The sequence below is a fragment of the Schistocerca nitens genome, chromosome 2 (assembly GCF_023898315.1).
Source record: "Schistocerca nitens isolate TAMUIC-IGC-003100 chromosome 2, iqSchNite1.1, whole genome shotgun sequence".
NCBI lineage: Eukaryota > Metazoa > Arthropoda > Insecta > Orthoptera > Acrididae > Schistocerca > Schistocerca nitens.
In genome coordinates this window covers 771,600,933-771,620,827 of record NC_064615.1, presented here as the reverse complement: position 1 = coordinate 771,620,827, position 19,895 = coordinate 771,600,933, and the positions used below count along the sequence as shown (strand labels likewise).

At 43.0% G+C, this 19,895-nt stretch overlaps 1 protein-coding gene and 1 pseudogene across 2 annotated transcripts in view; both read right to left on the bottom strand.

Moving 5' to 3' along the window:
• LOC126237019 (ras-like GTP-binding protein RhoL) overlaps window positions 1-19,895 on the bottom strand; it is a 342,104-nt gene that overhangs the window by 255,272 nt on the left and 66,937 nt on the right. The window lies entirely within an intron of this gene.
• Window positions 1,546-1,663, bottom strand: LOC126237985 (5S ribosomal RNA; annotated as a pseudogene).

Sequence of the window (19,895 nt, the reverse complement as noted above, 5' to 3'; positions counted from 1 at the left end):
GATGTGCACAAAACCAAACGTTTAGACGGTGCATTGACTTTCTTTGAACGGTACCACAACGACGGTAATGATTTCTTAAGCCAAATTGTTACGAGCGATGAAATATGGGTGGCCTACGTCACACCAGAATCAAAGCAACAGTCCATGGAAGTAGAGCAATGGCATCGCGTTGCTCCAAGACAATCCCCTTTGTGGCGAATCAGACCAAAGATCTCATCATATGTTTTCGATGGGAAACTCTAGATCATCCTACGTACAGTCCCGGTCTTGCGCCCAGTGACTACCATCTGTTCCTGCACTTGAAGAAACACCTGGGCGGTCAGCGTCTTCAAGACGATGACGAAGTCAAAACAGTGGTGATGCAGTGGTTAACAAGTCAGGCGGCAGACTCCTATGAGGAGGGTATACAAAAACTGGTACAACATTATGACAAGTGCCTCAATATTGACGGAAATAATGTGTAAAAGTAGATTAAGGTACAGGCTTTCATGTAAAAATAAAATTATTGAGATATCTTAGCACATCTTTTTTTTTAATTTCAAAACTGTACTTACTTAAAAAAAACACGCCTCGTATAAAAGAACGCTTTTACCAGGGTTCTTCTTGATCTGAAGGCCAGTATCCAGGAACACGTAGCTCAGATTCCGTTGGAACTACTGTAAGTAACCGTTGATCACGTCATTTTACGGATGCAGCATCTTGTCGATGTCTCTGGTACTCATATTAAACAAATTGTGTAATCGGCGTTTGACAATAAAGTAACATTATGCCTTTCTCACTTGTTCGATCGTTTCTTCGAAGTCCCATACCTAATTTATGACGTATGGTAACATTTCTACAGGTCTTTCTTGTATTCACAGCATCAGATTTGCACCTGGTGGCCCAATTTGGAACTAACTTTTTCCAGCGTAAACCGGCTCTTCATTAACGCATTAGAATACCTACCACGTTTCGCTGCGCGCGCGTGTATGTATGTGTGTGTGTGTGTGTGTGTGTGAATTCCTAAGAGACCAACTGCTGAGGTCATCGGCCCCTAGACTTACACACTACTTAAACTAACGTAAACTGACTTACGCTAAGAACAACACACACACACACACACATCCATGCCCGAGGGATGACTCGAACCTCCGGCGAGAGGGATCGCGCAATCTGTGACATGGCACCCTAAACCTCTCTGCCACTCAGGCGGCCCAAGTTTCGCTGGCATACGATTATTACAGCCCACACAGGATCTCTGTGAGTAGCTGCATTTTAATTATAAACACCAGGTATGTTTGGAGCATTAATAAGGAGAATACCATTACTGAAGAATGTATTGTACAAATTTCAACATAGCAGCAGCACTCCGTCTTCAGGCCACAAGTGGCCCATCGGGACCATCCGACCGCCGTGTCATCTTCAGATGAGGACGCGGATAGGAAGGGCGTATGGTCAGCACACCGCTCTGCCAGTCGTTATAATGGTTTTTATTGACCCGAGCCGCTACTATTCGGTCGAGTAGCTCCTTAGTTGGCATCACGAGGCTGAGTGCACCCCGAAAAATGGCAACAGCGCCTGACGGCCCGGATGGTCACCCATCCAAGTACCAGCCACGCCCGACAGCGCTTAACTTCGGTGATCTGTCGGGAACCGGTGTATCCACTGCGGCAAGGCCTTTGCCTACAAATTCAACTTAGGTAAGGGTTAATTCTTAGTCGTGGGACAAAATTTATTATAGGTTATAGAGTAATTGACCCGTGCGAAACATGGGCCTTGCCGCAATGGGCTGTCCTGCGTGTCTCAACGATAGAGACAGCCATACCTTACGAATAACCACATCGGAGGAGCATCTTTGAAGGGACCAGATTAACATACGGTTCCTGAAGAGGGTTAGCAGCCTTTTCATTAGTTGCAGGGGAGACAGTCAGGATGATTAACTAATCAGGACTTCTAACGTTAGACAACATGGATTTCCTATCTTGGTACTGCAAGCAAGGAAGGGTAAACTACAGACGTTAATTTCCCGAGGACATGTGGGCCTACGACACTATAAATCTTTCAGAGACGGCAATTTCTTTGGAAGAGTAGTCGTACGGAATGGATTAAAAAAAAACAAGGGTAATGGAATGTAGCCGCCTGATCAGTTGAAGTTGAGAGAATTAGATTAGAAAATGAGACACTAAAAGTACTGGATGAGGTTTGGGCAGCGAATTAAGTGACAATGGCCGAAGTAGAACGAACTGCATGAAAATCATTTCTGATAAAGAAAATTTTTGTTGTTGATATTGAATGTAAATTTAAATGTTAGGAAGTCTTTCCTGAAAGTATTTCTCGGAACTACGTGGAGCTAACAAGTAAAACGTGGGCGATAAACAGCTTTTCAATTGTGGCGCTACAGGAAAATGCTGAAGATTAGATGAGTAGATTACGTAACTAATGAGTACGTACTGAATCGAACTGGGGAAAAAGCAAATGTATGGCACTACTTGATTAAAAGAAGAGATAGGTTGATAACCTACATCCTGAAGCATCAACAGGCTGTTACTTTGGCAGTGGAGAGAGATTGGGAAATATGCAGTAATTATGCAGAGATGAATAAGTTTGCACAGGAGAGACTAGGGTTGAGAGCTGCGTTACACCTGTCTTCGGTATGAGGACCACAGCAACAAGAGCATAGTTTTATGATCATCGTATATCTTCTTTATCTGGTTTTTCGTTTGGGGAATTGCTATTATTGATTGGTGGATACCTCGTACATGGCATTTGTTGAGCTATAAAAACCGTTTGATAATGTAAAATGATACAAGATATTCTAATTCTTAGGGAATTAGGTTTAAGTTATAGGAAAAGGCAGGTAACATACAGTATGTACAGGAACAAAGAGGGAACTATAAGAATGGAAGATAAAAAGCGAAGTGCTCGGGTTAGAAAGGGTATAAGAGAGACATAAAGACTTTCGTCCTTACTGTTCAATTTACGCATTGTGATATATACCAGTATATAGTGTTTTTAAGAAAGAATGACATCATATCAAAACTCCATGTTTATTGATAAAAACATATTACAAATATGGAACGAATTAAAAAATTCTCACAAAATCTTAAAATTTTAGCTACGCTATTGCAAATTCTCTGTGAGTGTACCAGCGGCAGCATGAACAACATCTCGACGATAGCTAAATTCGCCATAAACTTTACACACTGTATCTGCTGTTACACAAGTTATTGCGGCTGATGTACAGTTCTTCACTTCTATAACACGAGGTAAAGGGGAAATGAACACACTTTCCTCCACATACCCCACAAGAAAAAATCGCTTGGACTCATGTCTGGCGATCTTGGAGGGCAAGAATGCAAGGCAATGTCTCGGGGTCCCGTGTGCCCTATCCAGTGTTGAGGTATCTTCAAATGCTGCAGAAATGACTTTTTCCACAACTTCAGGAGGACTCTGATGACTTCATTTTCCCACAGGATGGAGCTCCACCACACCGCCACAACAACGTACGTCCGTTTCTCAGTGACGCTCGGCCTCAACGCTGGACAGGGCGCACGGGACTGCGAGACACTGCACCAGGAATGTGGTTAAAATTCAGGGAGAAGGAATATCAACGATAAGATTCGCTAATGACTTTGCTGTCGTCAGTGAAAGAGACCTGTTGAAAGAAATGACCTGTTGAAGGAAACGAACAGTCTGATGAGTATGAAAAATGTATTGAGTGTAAATCGAAGGAAGAAGAATGTAATGAGGACGGCTGGAAATGAGATTAGCGGTAAACTTACCGTCATTACTGGGGACCACGAAGAAAAGTGACAAGTGAAGGTACTCTGCTACCTTGGAAGTAAAATAGCACATGACGGACGAAACAAGAGGATACAAAAAGCTGGCTATCACGGACAAAGAGCGCATTCCTGTCTAAAGGAAGTTTACTGGGAAGAAAACATTTCTGGAAATGCATGTTTGGATCACAGTATAGTACGCAAGTGAACCATAGACTGTGACTGTGGGAAAACTGAGCAATAGAAGACTGTTGAAAATTAGGTGGACGCTGGTAAGAATTGAGGTGGTTCTATGCAGAATCTGTGAGGAGAGGAACATGTTGAAAACACTGACACGAAGGTGGGGTAGGATGATAGTACATGTGTACAGACATCAAGGAACAATGTTTACGGCACTTGAGGGATCTATAGTGCATGAAAACTGTAGGGGAAGAATGAGATTGAATATATCCAATAAATAATTGAGTATGTTGGCTGCATTTGCTACTCTGAGATGAAGAGGTTGGCACTCGAGGGACTTACGTGGCGAGCCGCATCAAACCAGTCGGAAGACTTATGACTAAAATAAAATAAATTTAAAAAAAGAGAGAGTGCACACATGTTACAGACAGCCTACCAGTTTTGTCTCACAGTAATTCCAACACCCAGGAAAGTGACCGGGAAATAATCAGGAGTACAATGGACATATTATTGTTTTATTTTTTATCTCAGTGTACAATGGAAAGATATTAACTGTTTCAGAATAAATTTTGTAAATGATAACTTCAATCATTTCAGCCCAAATTCAGAATACGATAAATTCTGGATTAATATAGCAATTATAATATACTTTAATTATATTCTTGCAGCTGGCACACCTCAGGCTTCTATTTTATAGTGAATGCAAACGCCACAGTCAAGTGGCTGTTGGGCAAGACACTCCTACGACCGTTAGAGATGGGACGCATTTGAAATTAATCTAAAACGAACGACACTGATCTCAAATACAAATTTCTCATGACCGTTAGGCTGATTATTGATAGTCTGGATGGCATTTAACCCCTAAGGGTGGAGACGCCAGTTGTTAGTGGTGTATAGTATAACTCTGAAACGATCCTTGCATTTCAAGCAAATTTGGCGCAAATATTACTTAATATCTGAAAAAAATGTGAGATTGTACGTCTAGTTTTAAAAACATGCACCTAAATTAAGTTTTCTCTTATAATTTAAGCCTTTCATTATCACTGGGACGTATGCACCCAATGAAAGCCTACCATAGAACTATTGGAAATTCGCTACATGGTATCAGTGTTGCACTGCTAAAGGGAAGCCTGCTAATGATTTACAGAATTCTAATAATTAGAGACTGCACCCGTAGATTGAGCTATCTTAAAGTATTATTGTTAACCCTTTGCCACGTATGTCGCATCGAAACAGTGGACGCCTGCGACAGGCAACCCAATGAAAAGACTTGCAAAACGGGCTGCCGCAGCGCCTTTCCCGAAAATTGTGTCAGTGAATTTAACGCCGTACTGACATTTGTCGCGTCACAAACAAAGCTAGAAACCGTAACGACGGGAATGATGGTTTTCATAGTGTTACTTCTAACTCCACCCCCTATGAACCATGGACCTTCCCGTTGGTGGGGAGGCTTGCGTGCTTCAGCGATACAGATAGCCGTACCGTAGATGCATAGGTGCAACCAGAACGGAGGGGTATCTGTTGAGAGGTCAGACAAACGTGTGGTTCCTGAAGAGGGGCAGCAGCCTTTTCAGTAGTTGCAGGGGCAACAGTCTGGATTCTTGACTGATCTGGCCTTGCAAAGCTAACCAAATCGGCCTTGCTGTCCTGGTACTGCGAACGGCTGAAAGCAAGGGGAAACTACAGCCGTAATTCTTCCCGAGGGCATGCAGCTTTTCTGTATGGTTAAATGATGATGGCGTCCTCTTGGGTAAAATATTCCGGAGGTAAAATAGTGCCCCATTCGGATCTCCGGGCGGGGACTACTCAGGAGGACGTCGTTATCAGGAGAAAGAAAACTGGCGTTCTACGGATCGGAGCGTGGAATGTCAGATACCTTAATCGGGCAGGTATGTTAGAAAATTTAAAAAGGCAAATGGATATGTTAAAGTTGGATATAGTGGGAATTAGTAAAATTCGGTGGCAGAAGGAACAAGACTACTGGTCAGGTGAATACAGAGTTGTAAATACAAAATCAAATAGGAATAATGCTGGAGTAGGCTTGATAATGAATAAAAAATAGGAATGCGGGTAAGCTACTACAAACAGCATAGTGACCGCATTATTGTAGCCAAGATAGATACGAAGCCCACGCCTTCCACAGTAGTACAAGTTTATATGCCAATTAGCTCCGCAGATGACGAAGAAATTGAAAAAATGTATGATGAAATAAAAGAAATTATTCAGATAGTGAAGGGAGACGAAAATTTAATAGTCATGGGTGACTGGAATTCGAGTGTAGGAAAAGGGAGAGAAGGAAACGTAGTAGGTGAATATGGATTGGGGCTAAGAAATGAAAGAGGAAGCCGCCTGATAGAATTTTGCACAAAGCACAACTTAATCATAGCTAACACTTGGTTTAAGAATCATGATAGAAGGTTGTATACATGGAAGAACCCTGGAGATATTAAAAGGTATCAGATAGATTATGTAATGGTAAGACAGAGATTTAGGAACCAGGTTTTAAATTGTAAGACATTTCCAGGGGCAGATGTGGACTCTGACCGCAATCTATTGGTTATGACCTGTAGATTAAAACTGAAGAAACTGCAAAAAGATGGGAATTTAAGGAGATGGGACCTGGATAAACTGAAAGAACCAGAGGTTGTACAGAGTTTCAGGGAGAGCATAAGGGAACAATTGACAGGAATGGGGGCAAGAAATACAGTAGAAGAAGAATGGGCAGCTTTGAGGGATGAAGTAGTGAAGGCAGCAGAGGATCAAGTAGGTAAAAAGACGAGGGCTAGTAGAAATCCTTGGGCAACAGAAGAAATATTGAATTTAATTGATGAAAGGAGAAAATATAAAAATGCAGTAAATGAAGCAGGCAAAAAGGAATACAAACGTCTCAAAAATGAGATCGACAGCAAGTGCAAAATGGCTAAGCAGGGATGGCTAGAGGACAAATGTAAGGATGTAGAGGCATATCTCACTAGGGGTAAGATAGATACTGCCTACAGGAAAATTAAAGAGACCTTTGGAGATAAGAGAACCACTTGTATGAACATCAAGAGCTCAGATGGAAACCCAGTTCTAAGCAAAGAAGGGAAAGCAGAAAGGTGGAAAGAGTATATAGAGGGTCTATACAAGGGCGATGTACTTGAGGACAATATTATGGAAATGGAAGAGGATATAGATGAAGATGAAATGGGAGATACGATACTGCGTGAAGAGTTTGACAGAGCACTGATAGACCTGAGTCGAAACAAGGCCCCCGGAGTAGACAACATTCCATTGGAACTACTGACAGCCTTGGGAGAGCCAGTCCTGACAAAAATCTACCATCTGGTGAGCAAGATGAATGAAACAGGCGAAATACCCTCAGACTTCAAGAAGAATATAATAATTCCAATCCCAAAGAAAGCAGGTGTTGACAGATGTGAGAATTACCGAACTATCAGTTTAATAAGCCACAGCTGCAAAATACTAACACGAATTCTTTACAGACGAATGGAAAAACTAGTAGAAGCCGACCTCGGGGAAGATCAGTTTGTATTCCGTAGAAATACTGGAACACGTGAGGCAATACTGACCTTACGACTTATCTTAGAAGAAAGATTAAGGAAAGGCAAACCTACGTTTCTAGCATTTGTAGACTTAGAGAAAGTTTTTGACAATGTTGACTGGAATACTCTCTTTCAAATTCTAAAGGTGGCAAGGGTAAAATACAGGGAGCGAAAGGCTATTTACAGTTTGTACAGAAACCAGATGGCAGTTATAAGAGTCGAGGGACATGAAAGGGAAGCAGTGGTTGGGAAGGGAGTAAGACAGGGTTGTAGCCTCTCCCCGATGTTATTCAATCTGTATATTGAGCAAGCAGTAAAGGAAACAAAAGAAAAATTCGGAGTAGGTATTAAAATCCATGGAGAAGAAATAAAAACTTTGAGGTTCGCCGATGACATTGTAATTCTGTCAGAGACAGAAAAGGACTTGGAAGAGCAGTTGAACGGAATGGATGGTGTCTTGAAGTTAGGATATAAGATGAACATCAACAAAAGCAAAACGAGGGTAATGGAATGTAGTCGAATTAAGTCGGGTGATGTTGAGGGTATTAGATTAGGAAATGAGACATTTAAAGTAGTAAAGGAGTTTTGCTATTTGGGGATCAAAATAACTGATGATGGTCGAAGTAGAGAGGATATAAAATGTAGACTGGCGATGGCAAGGAAAGCGTTTCTGAAGAAGAGAAATTTGTTAACATCGAGTATAGATTTAAGTGTCAGGAAGTCATTTCTGGAAGTATTTGTATGGAGTGTAGCCATGTATGGAAGTGAAACATGGACGGTAAATAGTTTGGACAAGAAGAGAATAGAAGCTTTCGAAATGTGGTGCTACAGAAGAATGCTGAAGATTAGATGGGTAGATCACATAACTAATGAGGAGGTACTGAATAGGATTGGGGAGAAGTGGAGTTTGTGGCACAACTTGACCAGAAGAAGGGATCGGTTGGTAGGACATGTTCTGAGGCATCAAGGGATCACCAATTTAGTATTGGAGGGCAGCGTGGAGGGTAAAAATCGTAGGGGGAGACCAAGAGATGCATACACTAAGCAGATTCAGAAGGATGTAGGTTGCAGTAGGTACTGGGAGATGAATAAGCTTGCACAGGATAGAGTAGCATGGAGGGCTGCATCAAACCATTCTCCGGACTGAAGACCACAACAACAACAACACTTCTGACTACTAAACTTACTGTAATAACCATACAGTAATGTCTTTTAATCCAAAAAACGTCGACAGTGAACAGATTACATTCACTTTTCTATGGAATATAAGTATGGGATAATAAGTGGCTCAACGGCCAGTACGCAACTAGCTGTCGTTCATATGTCTGGCTAGCACGACCACCTGTCCTGTGTTCCACAGGAGATGAGTGCTACATGAATGGCCTTACTGACAGTATCCCACAGGCAAAAGATATATATCTCAATGCAATTTCAAATATCTCTGTGACAGACTCTTGCCACTGTCTTGGACTTGTCTTGTTGCTGTAAATGGCTGTAGAAGATAGTGTAATTGTTTCAAAGACTATTCGCACGTACATGTGCTTGTGGTAATTTGCAGTACACAACCTGAGTGATGCACAAATAAAATTCGTTCATTTGGGGCTATTGCCTTAGTTTTTTAAACGCCTTTATTGTCTCAGGGCATTTGTTTTTGATTTGTCACCACTGTAGAATTCCATTATTCTGTGTATCAAGGTTGCTCTCGTCGCCATGATACACGAACTGACAATTAATTTATAACAAGAATAGATTTTCCCAGGGAAAATAACGCTACAAACTGACCGTTTACAGGAGTGGTGGTGTTTATATTTACATTAACCTTAATCTACGTTAAAATTGATTAACTGTAAACATATGTTCGAATAAGTATTCATTGAACGTGGTGGCGACGTCCCTGTTATCAAAAAGGCCACAGCACGGTGTGGCTGATAGCAGAGCGTCAGTGGAGATTAACAGAGGCAGACGGTTCTGTTTTATCTAGAGTTCATTAACGACTGAAGTAATTCTCTGAATCGAAAGGTTAGACGTATGACATTTTCTCACAGTGATATCCAGCTGCGAGAAAAGTTTGACGGCAACATCTCGCAATATAAACGCCACGGGCTTGGAAAATACAATTTAGATGGAAAGCGAACATTCATACCAGATGACATTACTGGGATAAAAAACTCTAGATATTCCAGCAATGAAATGTCTGCCATAGTACATCGGGGAGACATTAGTGACACGATTTCTTACGGGGTAACGTATTAAACGTTTTGTCTGAGTAACAGTTGATAGGGGTGTTTAACGGAAAGACGAGTGACAGTGAATATAGGAATTATTTGTGGAAGAATTTCTGTTCCGGTCTTTGGTGTCCATTTGTACTTGTAGAAGCAACCGTGAACCGTTGCTCTCGTGAGATTTGCTGTTCAACAGAACGTCACTCATACTATTCAGTAAGTCGGAGGCCAATCCTCTCGGCACTGGTCATTCACACTGAACCATATCAGCTGAATGAGGTGGTATTGTGATTAAGAGCGCGTTATCCTGTAGCCAAAAACCACTTCAGGTGAAAGCTGGGGGTTGTTCCATGACCGAAGACACAGTGATGTTTCTTCCCACTGTTGTTCGAATCGAGCTTGTGTTCCGTTTCTAACGGCCGCGACTTGCAGCACATGGTAAGGGTATCGCATTTCTCCAAATCGCACGAAATATCAGTTGCTTCAAGGGTTTCTTCTGACATACATCACGACTTGCCCTCGGACAATGCATCGCTTAAGTGAAAAAATGGCATCCAACCCCGTGTTTCAAAAAAAGGAAGGAAAAGAAGACGGAAGGCCATTAAGGTGTCACGACGCCGTCATTACAGATGCAGCATATTCTCGGGTTGGAGAAGGATGGAACAAGAACTCGGTCATGTCCTTTCCAGACGAACCGTCCATGTATTTGTTTCCCTTTAGAGATGTCGGGAAACCACGGGAGACTTAGCCCTAGGCGCCCAGCGTCCAAATGGTTCAAATGGCTCTAAGCACTATGGGACTTAGCATCTGAGGTCATCCGTACCCTAGACTTAGAACTACTTAAGTCTAACTAACCTAAGGATATCACACACATCCATGCCCGAGGCAGGATTCGAACCTGCGACCGTAGCAGCAGCGCGGTTCCGGACTGAAGCGCCTAGAACCGCTCGGATACCGAATGCTAGTCCAGAGTCTCAGCATTTCCCCTCTTCGTTTGGCGCCGAAATTCTTATGTCCTGTCAAAATGTAACTCTTGTCGTATGTGGATGGGTGCATCTGCTCTTATAGGTCGGATCAAGGCAAGTCATCGCACGTCGAATACGGTTAGATGGCAGCTCTATCTCTTACAGCTGAATTAAGACGAACTAATGCAAAGAGTATTTTGGAATTATCGAATAGGAACTCTGTTTGATATTAGAAAGTGATACTGTAACTTTATCAACCTGGCTTGAGACCGGTAACTAGAGATAACTCTGCTGTAGCCGGTCGCATGCCAGGTTGAGAAATGAAGACGAAGACGTTAAAAAAAACCGTTGCTTCACCTTACGCAAGTGATAGTACCTCGTGAGAGTCTCTTGCCAGGATAACGGTGAAGACCTCAACGCAGTGAACATGGAGATGAAGATCATCGGTACGACGGAACTGGCGGAAGATGCAGCCCTGCTTTTAGAGATGATATAAAAGTAGTATGGAGAGGTAGCGGCTCTTCTCCTGTTTACGAGCGGCTACGAAAAGCGTCTGTTCCCCTTGTCAGCGTCGGCAGAATATTAACTCACAATCTCACCTGCCGAGCACGGTATTTCACATGTCAATCTCCTTTCATAAAATCCAATGATGACTTCGGATCTTCAAATGAAAATATCGCAGAGTCGAGAGAAATACATAGGATCACACACTGATGATTCATCAGTCTGCGTTAAGGATTCTGGGGAAGGCAAAAATTCGAGAAGAAAGAATTAACAAATAAGAGGCAAGCCGAAGACATCGAGAGACTAGAAAAAGAACTGCAAAACGTCAAATATGACATCCTGAATATCTGTAAGATACGCTTACAAGGAGAAAATGGTGAGATCCTTCTATCAGGTCATGTCATCTTACCAAATAATGGGTATGCCTCTTCACATGGAGCTGCCATTCTAGTTAACAGGAATTTCACAGAATTCATACACAAAATGGTTTCCGTTCCTCGTGGAATGACATATATTGTCCTGAAATAGAACAGCAAATTTCCAGTATAGGTCATCCAGATTTATGCTCAGACCAGCAATTCTCGTGAAGAGCAGATAGAACACCTATACGAATATCTCGCTAAAGCAAAATATTCTGAGAACATTGAACTGCATGATAATAAAAAATAATAAAAAATAGGGTAAAAGAAAGATGGAAACTCAATGAACATTGGTAACGACGGGTCAGGCTGTAAAAATGACAGAGGTGAATCAATGCTAGAATATCTTGTAGTCGAAAATGAATATCTTCTGTAAGAGGGACATCCAACTAAAATGGGCACAGAATTGCCCTGATGGCCAAACCAAAAATGAAACAGACTTCATCCACTCTGACATACAAACAGTACTGCAAAGATGTGTCAGTACTCAGTAGACTGGATACCGAAAGCGACCACAGGCTAGTTTGAGTGACCTGCGCATTTGACCTCAAGCGATCATAAATCATAAGGAAGCACACTTTCCAAGAGTGGATGACTTAGTGTAACACAAAGCGTCATTTCAGCAAACTGCATATGGGACATTTGGTCCAACAGTATACTGACGCCCGTAGAAGTAAATGAACTCGGTGAGAAAATTACAGAAAGCATTCAGAGTGTAGGGAATGAGATTCCACCACAGAAACTTAACAAGAACAGCCGACTTTCAATTATAATTCAGCTCACCGTAGACAGAAAGACAATCGACAGAGATACAGCAGAATACCCAACTCTTAATAAGACTTTCCAGGAAGTAATAATAAAAGACCTGAAGAAGTTTAGTAATAATCTGAGCTTGCACACAACTGAAGAAAATCGAAACATGAGACTTTTAAAAACCAGACACTCAAGAAACGGAAATGGGAGACAGTCGCAGAGAGATATACGATTACTGAAATTGTTAGTGGTTTTTACCAACAGTTGTCTAGTACAACCACTGACAGGACACATAAGGAAGAACAAACAGCCCTGGTTGATACTCAGGAAGATGCACTGGAAGTAATCACTGCAGAATCTGGAAAAGTACCTGAACAACTAAGAAACAGGAAAACCCCTGAGGTGAAAACAAATGAAGTGCTGAAACTAGGTGGAAGTAACTTGTTGACAGCTGCGAGGATACTAATCAACAAGTACATCAACTTTGAAACAATACCAGTAAATGGAATAATGCTGAAGTTTTAGTACTCTTCTAGAAAGGCGATAAGGAGAAATTTGTAGAACTTTCGTCCGGTTTGTTTGTTGTCACGCCTTACAAACTCATGGCTAAAATTGTAACAAATCGTCTCACAAGAGAACTATACTTCTATCAACCTGTAAAGCAAGCAAGTGAGATTTCGGTTGTTTTTCGATTATTGATCACAACCATGCTACTCGCCTTCTCCTTGAAAAAATATGTAACGTTAGGGTACATCTGGCCTTTATTGATTACCGAAAGCTTTCAATTCTGAGAGATCATGAAGACCCTTCAAAATGGCAGGATAAATGCAAAGGTATGTAATGGACCCTGAGGTACATCTATGAGAAGGCAACAATGTCAACCAGCGTAAATGAATTCTTTATCACCAGTTAGATCCAATCTGCACAGAAGCACAGCAAAAATGGTTCAAATGGCTCTGAGCACTGTGGGACTGAACTTTTGAGGTCATCAGTCCCCTAGAACTTAGAAATACTTAAACCTAACTATCCTAAGGACATCACACGCATCCATGCCCGAGGCAGGATTCGGATCTGCGAGCGTAGCGGTCGCGCGCTTCCAGACTGAAGCACCTAGAACCGCTCGGCCACACCGGCCGGTTGAATCTGTTTACCCTTGCCTTGGAAGAGGTACTCAAATCACTAAACTGTGCCCGGCGCAGTTGTTAGATCGGTTACTGCTGCTACAATGACAGGTTATCAAGATTTAATTGAGGTTGAACGTGGTGTTACAGTCGGCGCACGAGCGATGGGACACAGTATCTCCAGGGTAGCGATGAAGTCAGGATTTTTCCGTACGCCCATTTCACGAGTGCACCGTGCATACCACGAATCCGGTAAAACATCAAATCTCCGACTTCGCTGTGACCGGAAAAAGATCCTGCAAGATCGGGACTAACGATAATTGAAGAGAATTAATTGTTCAACGTGACAGAAGTGCAAGCCTTCCACAAACCACTGTTGATTTCAATGCTGGGCCATCAACAAGTGTCAACGTGCGAACCATTCAACGAAACATAATCGATATGGGCTTTCGGAGCCGAAGGCCCACTAGTGTACCCTTGATGACTGCACGACACAAAACTTTACGGCTCGCCTGGGCCCATCGACACCTACATTGGACTGTTGATGATTGGAAACGTGTTGCCTGGTCGGACGGGACTCGTTTCAAATTGTATTGAGCGGATGGACGTGTACGGGTATGAAAACAACCTCATGAATCCATGACCCTGCATGTCAGCAGGGAACCGTTCAAGCTGGTGGAGGCTCTGTAATGGTGTGGGGCGTGTGCAGTTTGAGTGATATGGGACCCCTGATATGTCTAAATACGACTCTCACAGGTGACATGTACGTAAGCATTCTGTCTGATCACCTGCATCCATTCATGTCCATTGTTCATTCCGACGGAATTGGACAATTCCAGCGGGACAAGATGACACCCAGCACGTCCAGAATTGCTACAGAATGTCTCCAGGACCACTCTTCTGAGTTTAAACACTTCCGCTGGCCACCAAACTCCCCAGACATGAAAATTATTGAGCATATCTGGGATGCCTTGCAACGTGCTGTTCAGAAGAAATCTCCACCCCGTCGTACTCTTACGGATTTATGAACTTTCCTACAGATTCATGATGTCAGGTCCCTCCAGCACTACTTCAGACTTGTGGGGACTCTACACGGTATTAGGCAGATAGACCAGTTTCTTTGGCTCTTCGGTGTATCTGAACCGTATGCGCTTTGTTGATTATGTTTTGCTTAATAGTGAAAATTTGGATGAACCAAAGAGTATGATCCAAGAACTAAAACTTGCCACTACAAATACTGACCCGGAAATAAACCTCAGCAAAATATCACACGACAGCCAGCCACTTACAGTCGAAACCAAGTCTATAGAAGCTGTTGATGAATACTCTTGCCTTGGCCACAAGATTAAACAAGGCAGAAACAAAAAAATGCATAAATTCCTTGCCGAATATTGAACTGAGCTTGGAAGTGTTCCGGATACTATGATACATTCTAGCCAACAAATATACCTTAAATAACCTGAAGTCCAAAGATCTATAATGGTTGCATACAAGCAGTTACAACCTACGATCTGGAAACTAAGAGTCCGACTCAGGCAAGTGCTCTTAAGCTACAGTATACAGAACGAGCTACGAGGCGAGAGATGCTAGGAGTCAGCCTCAAGGATAGGATTCGATCATAGGACACTAGAAGGAGAACTAGACGTCCTGTAGAGAATTGCAAGACTGAAGTGGCAAAGGGGTGGACACGTAGCTCGACAAAATTAGAGCAGGTGGAAGCATAGAATCGTTCACTGGAGACCATGGGATCACAAGAGAGGCATTGGGAGACCCTGAAAGAGATGGCTTGATGACGTAAAGCTGGTGGGTGGAACACAACTCTGCCAGTGACTGAAGATCGAAGACAAAGGAAACATGTGGAGGAGACCTTTATCCGGCAGTGGACCGAGACAGACTGAAGAAAAAGAAAGAAGAAGGAGAAGAAAAAGTAGTTCCTTAAAGAAAGTTGCCAATCATTAATTCAACTTAAGCGTGTCAGTACTTGTACATTATTGGAAAATTGGACACCTCTTCAGAAGCAGAAATTTAAAGTTTATTTGAGGTCCTGACAGAAGCCAACGATTCACACCCCAGAGCTGTGCAAGGAGCAGAAACCGCCTATTGAGGGAGAAGATCCTAACAATTGTAAATGATCAAATAAATGGATGTAGTTGACTAGTGACAATGATGCTCCAGTCACTGAGGGTTTGGGTATTTGTATTTGATAATAATGCAGCGAGCGTTGCTCAATGGGTTCTCAGGATGGAGTAAGAATAGGGTAAGCGGCTTGATTGTGGGGGCTGGTGCCATTCCGGGCGTCGAGAGTAAATATGGCACACAATGGTCCTACGTGGCTGCAGGGCGCACGCGGAAGGCGACTTCCGACGTCGCACAGAGGCGCGCTCGGCATTCCCCGAGACAAGCGGCCAGCCTCTACCTGATGCGACAGCCAACAACACACACGTTCACAGCGGCTGTGAAACCTACGGTAATCGGTGTAGCTGTATGAAGGTAACGCGAACCTTGGAAAAATGCTTGGAATGATGTGGCATACGCCACTGGACAAAGTTACTGTCACCTAATTTATGATAACTAAAACTAAAATAAGCTAAAAACGCGATTTCATAAGCACGACGTAGATCCAAAGACGCATCTGTTTTGTCAGCAGTGTGCTGCACTGCATCTGTATCTATCCACCCCCATGATTGAAGACACAAACTGAATTCAATGCAGTCAAAGAAATAGCATCAAGGGCTACCTTGGTGAGCTCCAAAACGCACAAAAAGCAGAAACATCACCTGTATTCTCTTATTTACATTGTTCTCCACCTACCATCTCAAGAAAGCAATAAATGGTGCACAATTCCACATTTTCGAAAAGTTTCACTGAATGTAGCCAGAAAGCTTAAACACCGGAACTTTAAAACATCATTTTATGTACACAACACTGTTCGACACTTTTTGTCCAATGTTAAAGACAGCAGTTCAGCTTTGAAAAAGAGTGGAATTTACATCACTTTAACTGTTGCAAATTCGGTTGGTCAGTCTGAAACGCACCCGCTTGGAGGAACGCAATAGAAGCTGGAAACCTGTTTAAAGAATGCCATAGTTATAAGATCCAACATAAAGAATTACATCACATCAGTAAGTGAAGGAAGATGAGCTACCCTGAAATAATGAAAATTAATGAACATATGTCGGTCTGCCCAAGCTTGGTACAGAATGCCCACAGCCTCCTTACTCGCCACTTGTTACTGCAGATACGACTCATAGTCCCACCGCGACCATGTTGTAAATTACCCCTCTTACTGACATGCCCCATTTTCCCATTATTTCAGTAATTATTATTTATCTTCTCCTTTTAAAATACACTGAAGAGCCAAAGAAACTGGTACAGCTGCCTAATATAATGCAGGGCCCCCGCGAGCGCGCAGAAGTGCCGCAACACGACGTGGCATGGACTCGGTTAATGTCTGAATTAGTGCTGGAGGGATCTGACACCATGAATCCGTAAAAGTCCGAGGGGGCGGAGATCTCATCTGAACAGCACGTTGCAAGGCATCCCAGATATACTCAATAATGTTCATGCCTTGGGAGTTTGGTGGCCAGCGGAAGTGTTTAAACTCAGAAGAGTGATCCTGGAGCCACTCTGTAGCAATTCTGGACGTGTGGGATGTCGCATTTTCCTACTGGAATTGCCCAAGTCCGTCGGAATGTACAATGGATATGAACGGATGCAGGTAATCAGACAGGATGCTTACATACATGTCACTTGTCAGAGTCGTATCTAGACGTATCAGGGGTTCCATGTCAACTCCAACTGCATACGCCCCACACTACTGCAGATCGTCCACCAACTAGAACAGCCCCCTGATGACATGCAGGATTCATGGATTTATGAGGTTGTCTCCATACCCGTACACGTCCATCCGTTCGATACAATTTGAAACGAGACTCGTCGACCAGGGAACATGTCCCCAGTGATCAACAGTCCAATGTCGGAGTTGACGGGCCCAGGTGAGGCGTAAAGCTTTGTGTAGTGCAGTAATCAAGGGCATTCGAGTGGGCCTTCGGCTCCTAAAGCTGATATCGAAGATGTTTCGTTGAATAGTTCACAGGCTGACACTTATTGATGGCCCAGCATCGAAATCTGCAAGAATTTGCGGAAGGGTTGCACTTCTGTCACACTGAACGATTCTCTTCAGTCGTCGGCGGTCCCGTTCTTGCAGCATCTTTTTCCGGCCGCAGCGATCTCGAAGATTTGGTGTTTTACTGGATTCCTGATATTCACGGTACACTCGTGAAATGGTCATACGGGAAAATCCCCACTTCATCGCTACATTGGAGACGCTGTGTCCCATCGCTCTTGCGCCGACTATAACACCACGTTGAAACTCACTTAAATCTCGATAACCTTCCACTGTAGCAGCAGTAACCGATCTAACAACTGCACCAGCCACTCGTCTTGTACAGGCGTTGCCGACCACAGTGCCGTATTCTGCCTGTTTACATATATCTGTATTTGAATAGGCATGCCTATACCAGTTTCTTTGGCGCTTCAGTGTAACTGCTTTGTATAATCACAAGTACTTCACGTACCTTTGTAATCTCTGTAATATATATTATCTGTTTGTATTTTAGGACCCTTTCGAGAAAAGATAATTTTGTTCAGCCATTCCCTTGGAACATGTCACTAAAGTTTATTGTGCAGTTTATTTTCGTCTAAGAACAGTTGTTGTGTTTTGTTAGATAGTTCATTAGTTAATGTGTCACATATTTTATCCTACTTAAATAATCTTACCTTGCATTTCCATTCAAATAATCTTCTCATTTTATTCTGAAATCAAACGTTAGTAATTTTCGTTTTTGGAAACGGATATATTCTGAAGATGGACTACTTCAAAATCTTTGGTTCTACAAGAATTTCACTGCACCACCTGTTTATCTTTGCACCTGACAATGGCGTAACAGCCGAAATAAATAATACGTCTTGTAGAATATGACACCAGTGCCGTGTGTGTTTCAAAAAATGGCTCAAATGGCTCTGAGCACTATGGGACTTAATTTCTGAGGTCGTCAGTCCCCTAGAACTTAGAACTACTTAAACCTAACCAATCTAAGGACATCACACACACCAATGCCCGAGTTAGGATTCGAACCAGCTCCAAACTGTAGGGTCTAGAACCGTTTGGCCACAACGTCCGGCGTGTGTGTTTCCATTCATAATATGACCTCCCGCGTGGGCCACCTGTGGAACGCAATACGGCAACGAATCTGCGTAGCGGGGATTCCACAAGTCCTTGGTAGGTTTTAGGTGGTGTGTGGTACCGAAGTCTACGCACAGATCACCCAGTGCCCATAAATTACGGGCTGGTGGTTTGTGAGCACAGAGCTCGTGCCTTGTCACATACGTGTTCCATCGGGTTCAGATCAGGCTAATCTGATGGCTAAACATCAGCGTCTGTTTACTGTCATGCTCCTAAAACGATTGTAGCATGATTCTGCCCTTGCGACGAGGACAGTTACCCTGCTGGAGGAAGTCATCGCCGTCGGGGAAGACATCTAACAGACGTTAAAGTAACCTCTGGCGTGCCACAGGGGAGTGTTGTGGGACCATTGCTTTTCACAATATTTATAAATGACCTAGTAGATAGTGTCGGAAGTTCCATGCGGTTTTTCGTGGATGATGCTGTAGTATACAGAGAAGTTGCAGCATTAGAAAATTGCAGCGAAATGCGGGAAGATCTGCAGCGGATAGGTACTTGGTGCAGGGTTTGGGAACTGACCCTTAACATAGACAAATGTAATGTATTGCGAATATATAGAAAGAAGGATCATTTATTGTATGATTATATGATAGCGGCACAAACACTGATAGCAGTTACTTCTGTAAAATATCTGGGAGTATGTGTACGGAACGATTTGAAGTGGAACGATCATATAAAATTAATTGTTGGTAAGGCGGGTGCCAGGTTGAGATTCATTGGGAGAATCCTTAGAAAATGTAGTCCATAAACAAAGGAGGTGGCTTACAAAACACTCGTTCGACCTATACTTGAGTATTGCTCATCAGTGTGGGATCCGTACCAGGTCGGGTTGACAGAGGAGATAGAGAAGATCCAAAGAAGAGCGGCGCGTTTCGTCACAGGGTTATTTGGTAAGCGTGATAGCGTTACGGAGATGTTTAGCAAACTCAAGTGGCAGACTCTGCAAGAGAGGCGCTCTGCATCGCGGTGTAGCTTGCTGTCCAGGTTTCTTGAGGGTGCGTTTCTGGATGAGGTATCGAATATATTGCTTCCCCTACTTATACCTCCCGAGGAGATCACGAATGTAAAATTAGAGAGATTCGAGCGCGCACGGAGGCTTTCCGGCAGTCGTTCTTCCCGCGAACCATACGCGACTGGAACAGGAAAGGGAGGTAATGCAGTGGCACGTAAAGTGCCCTCCGCC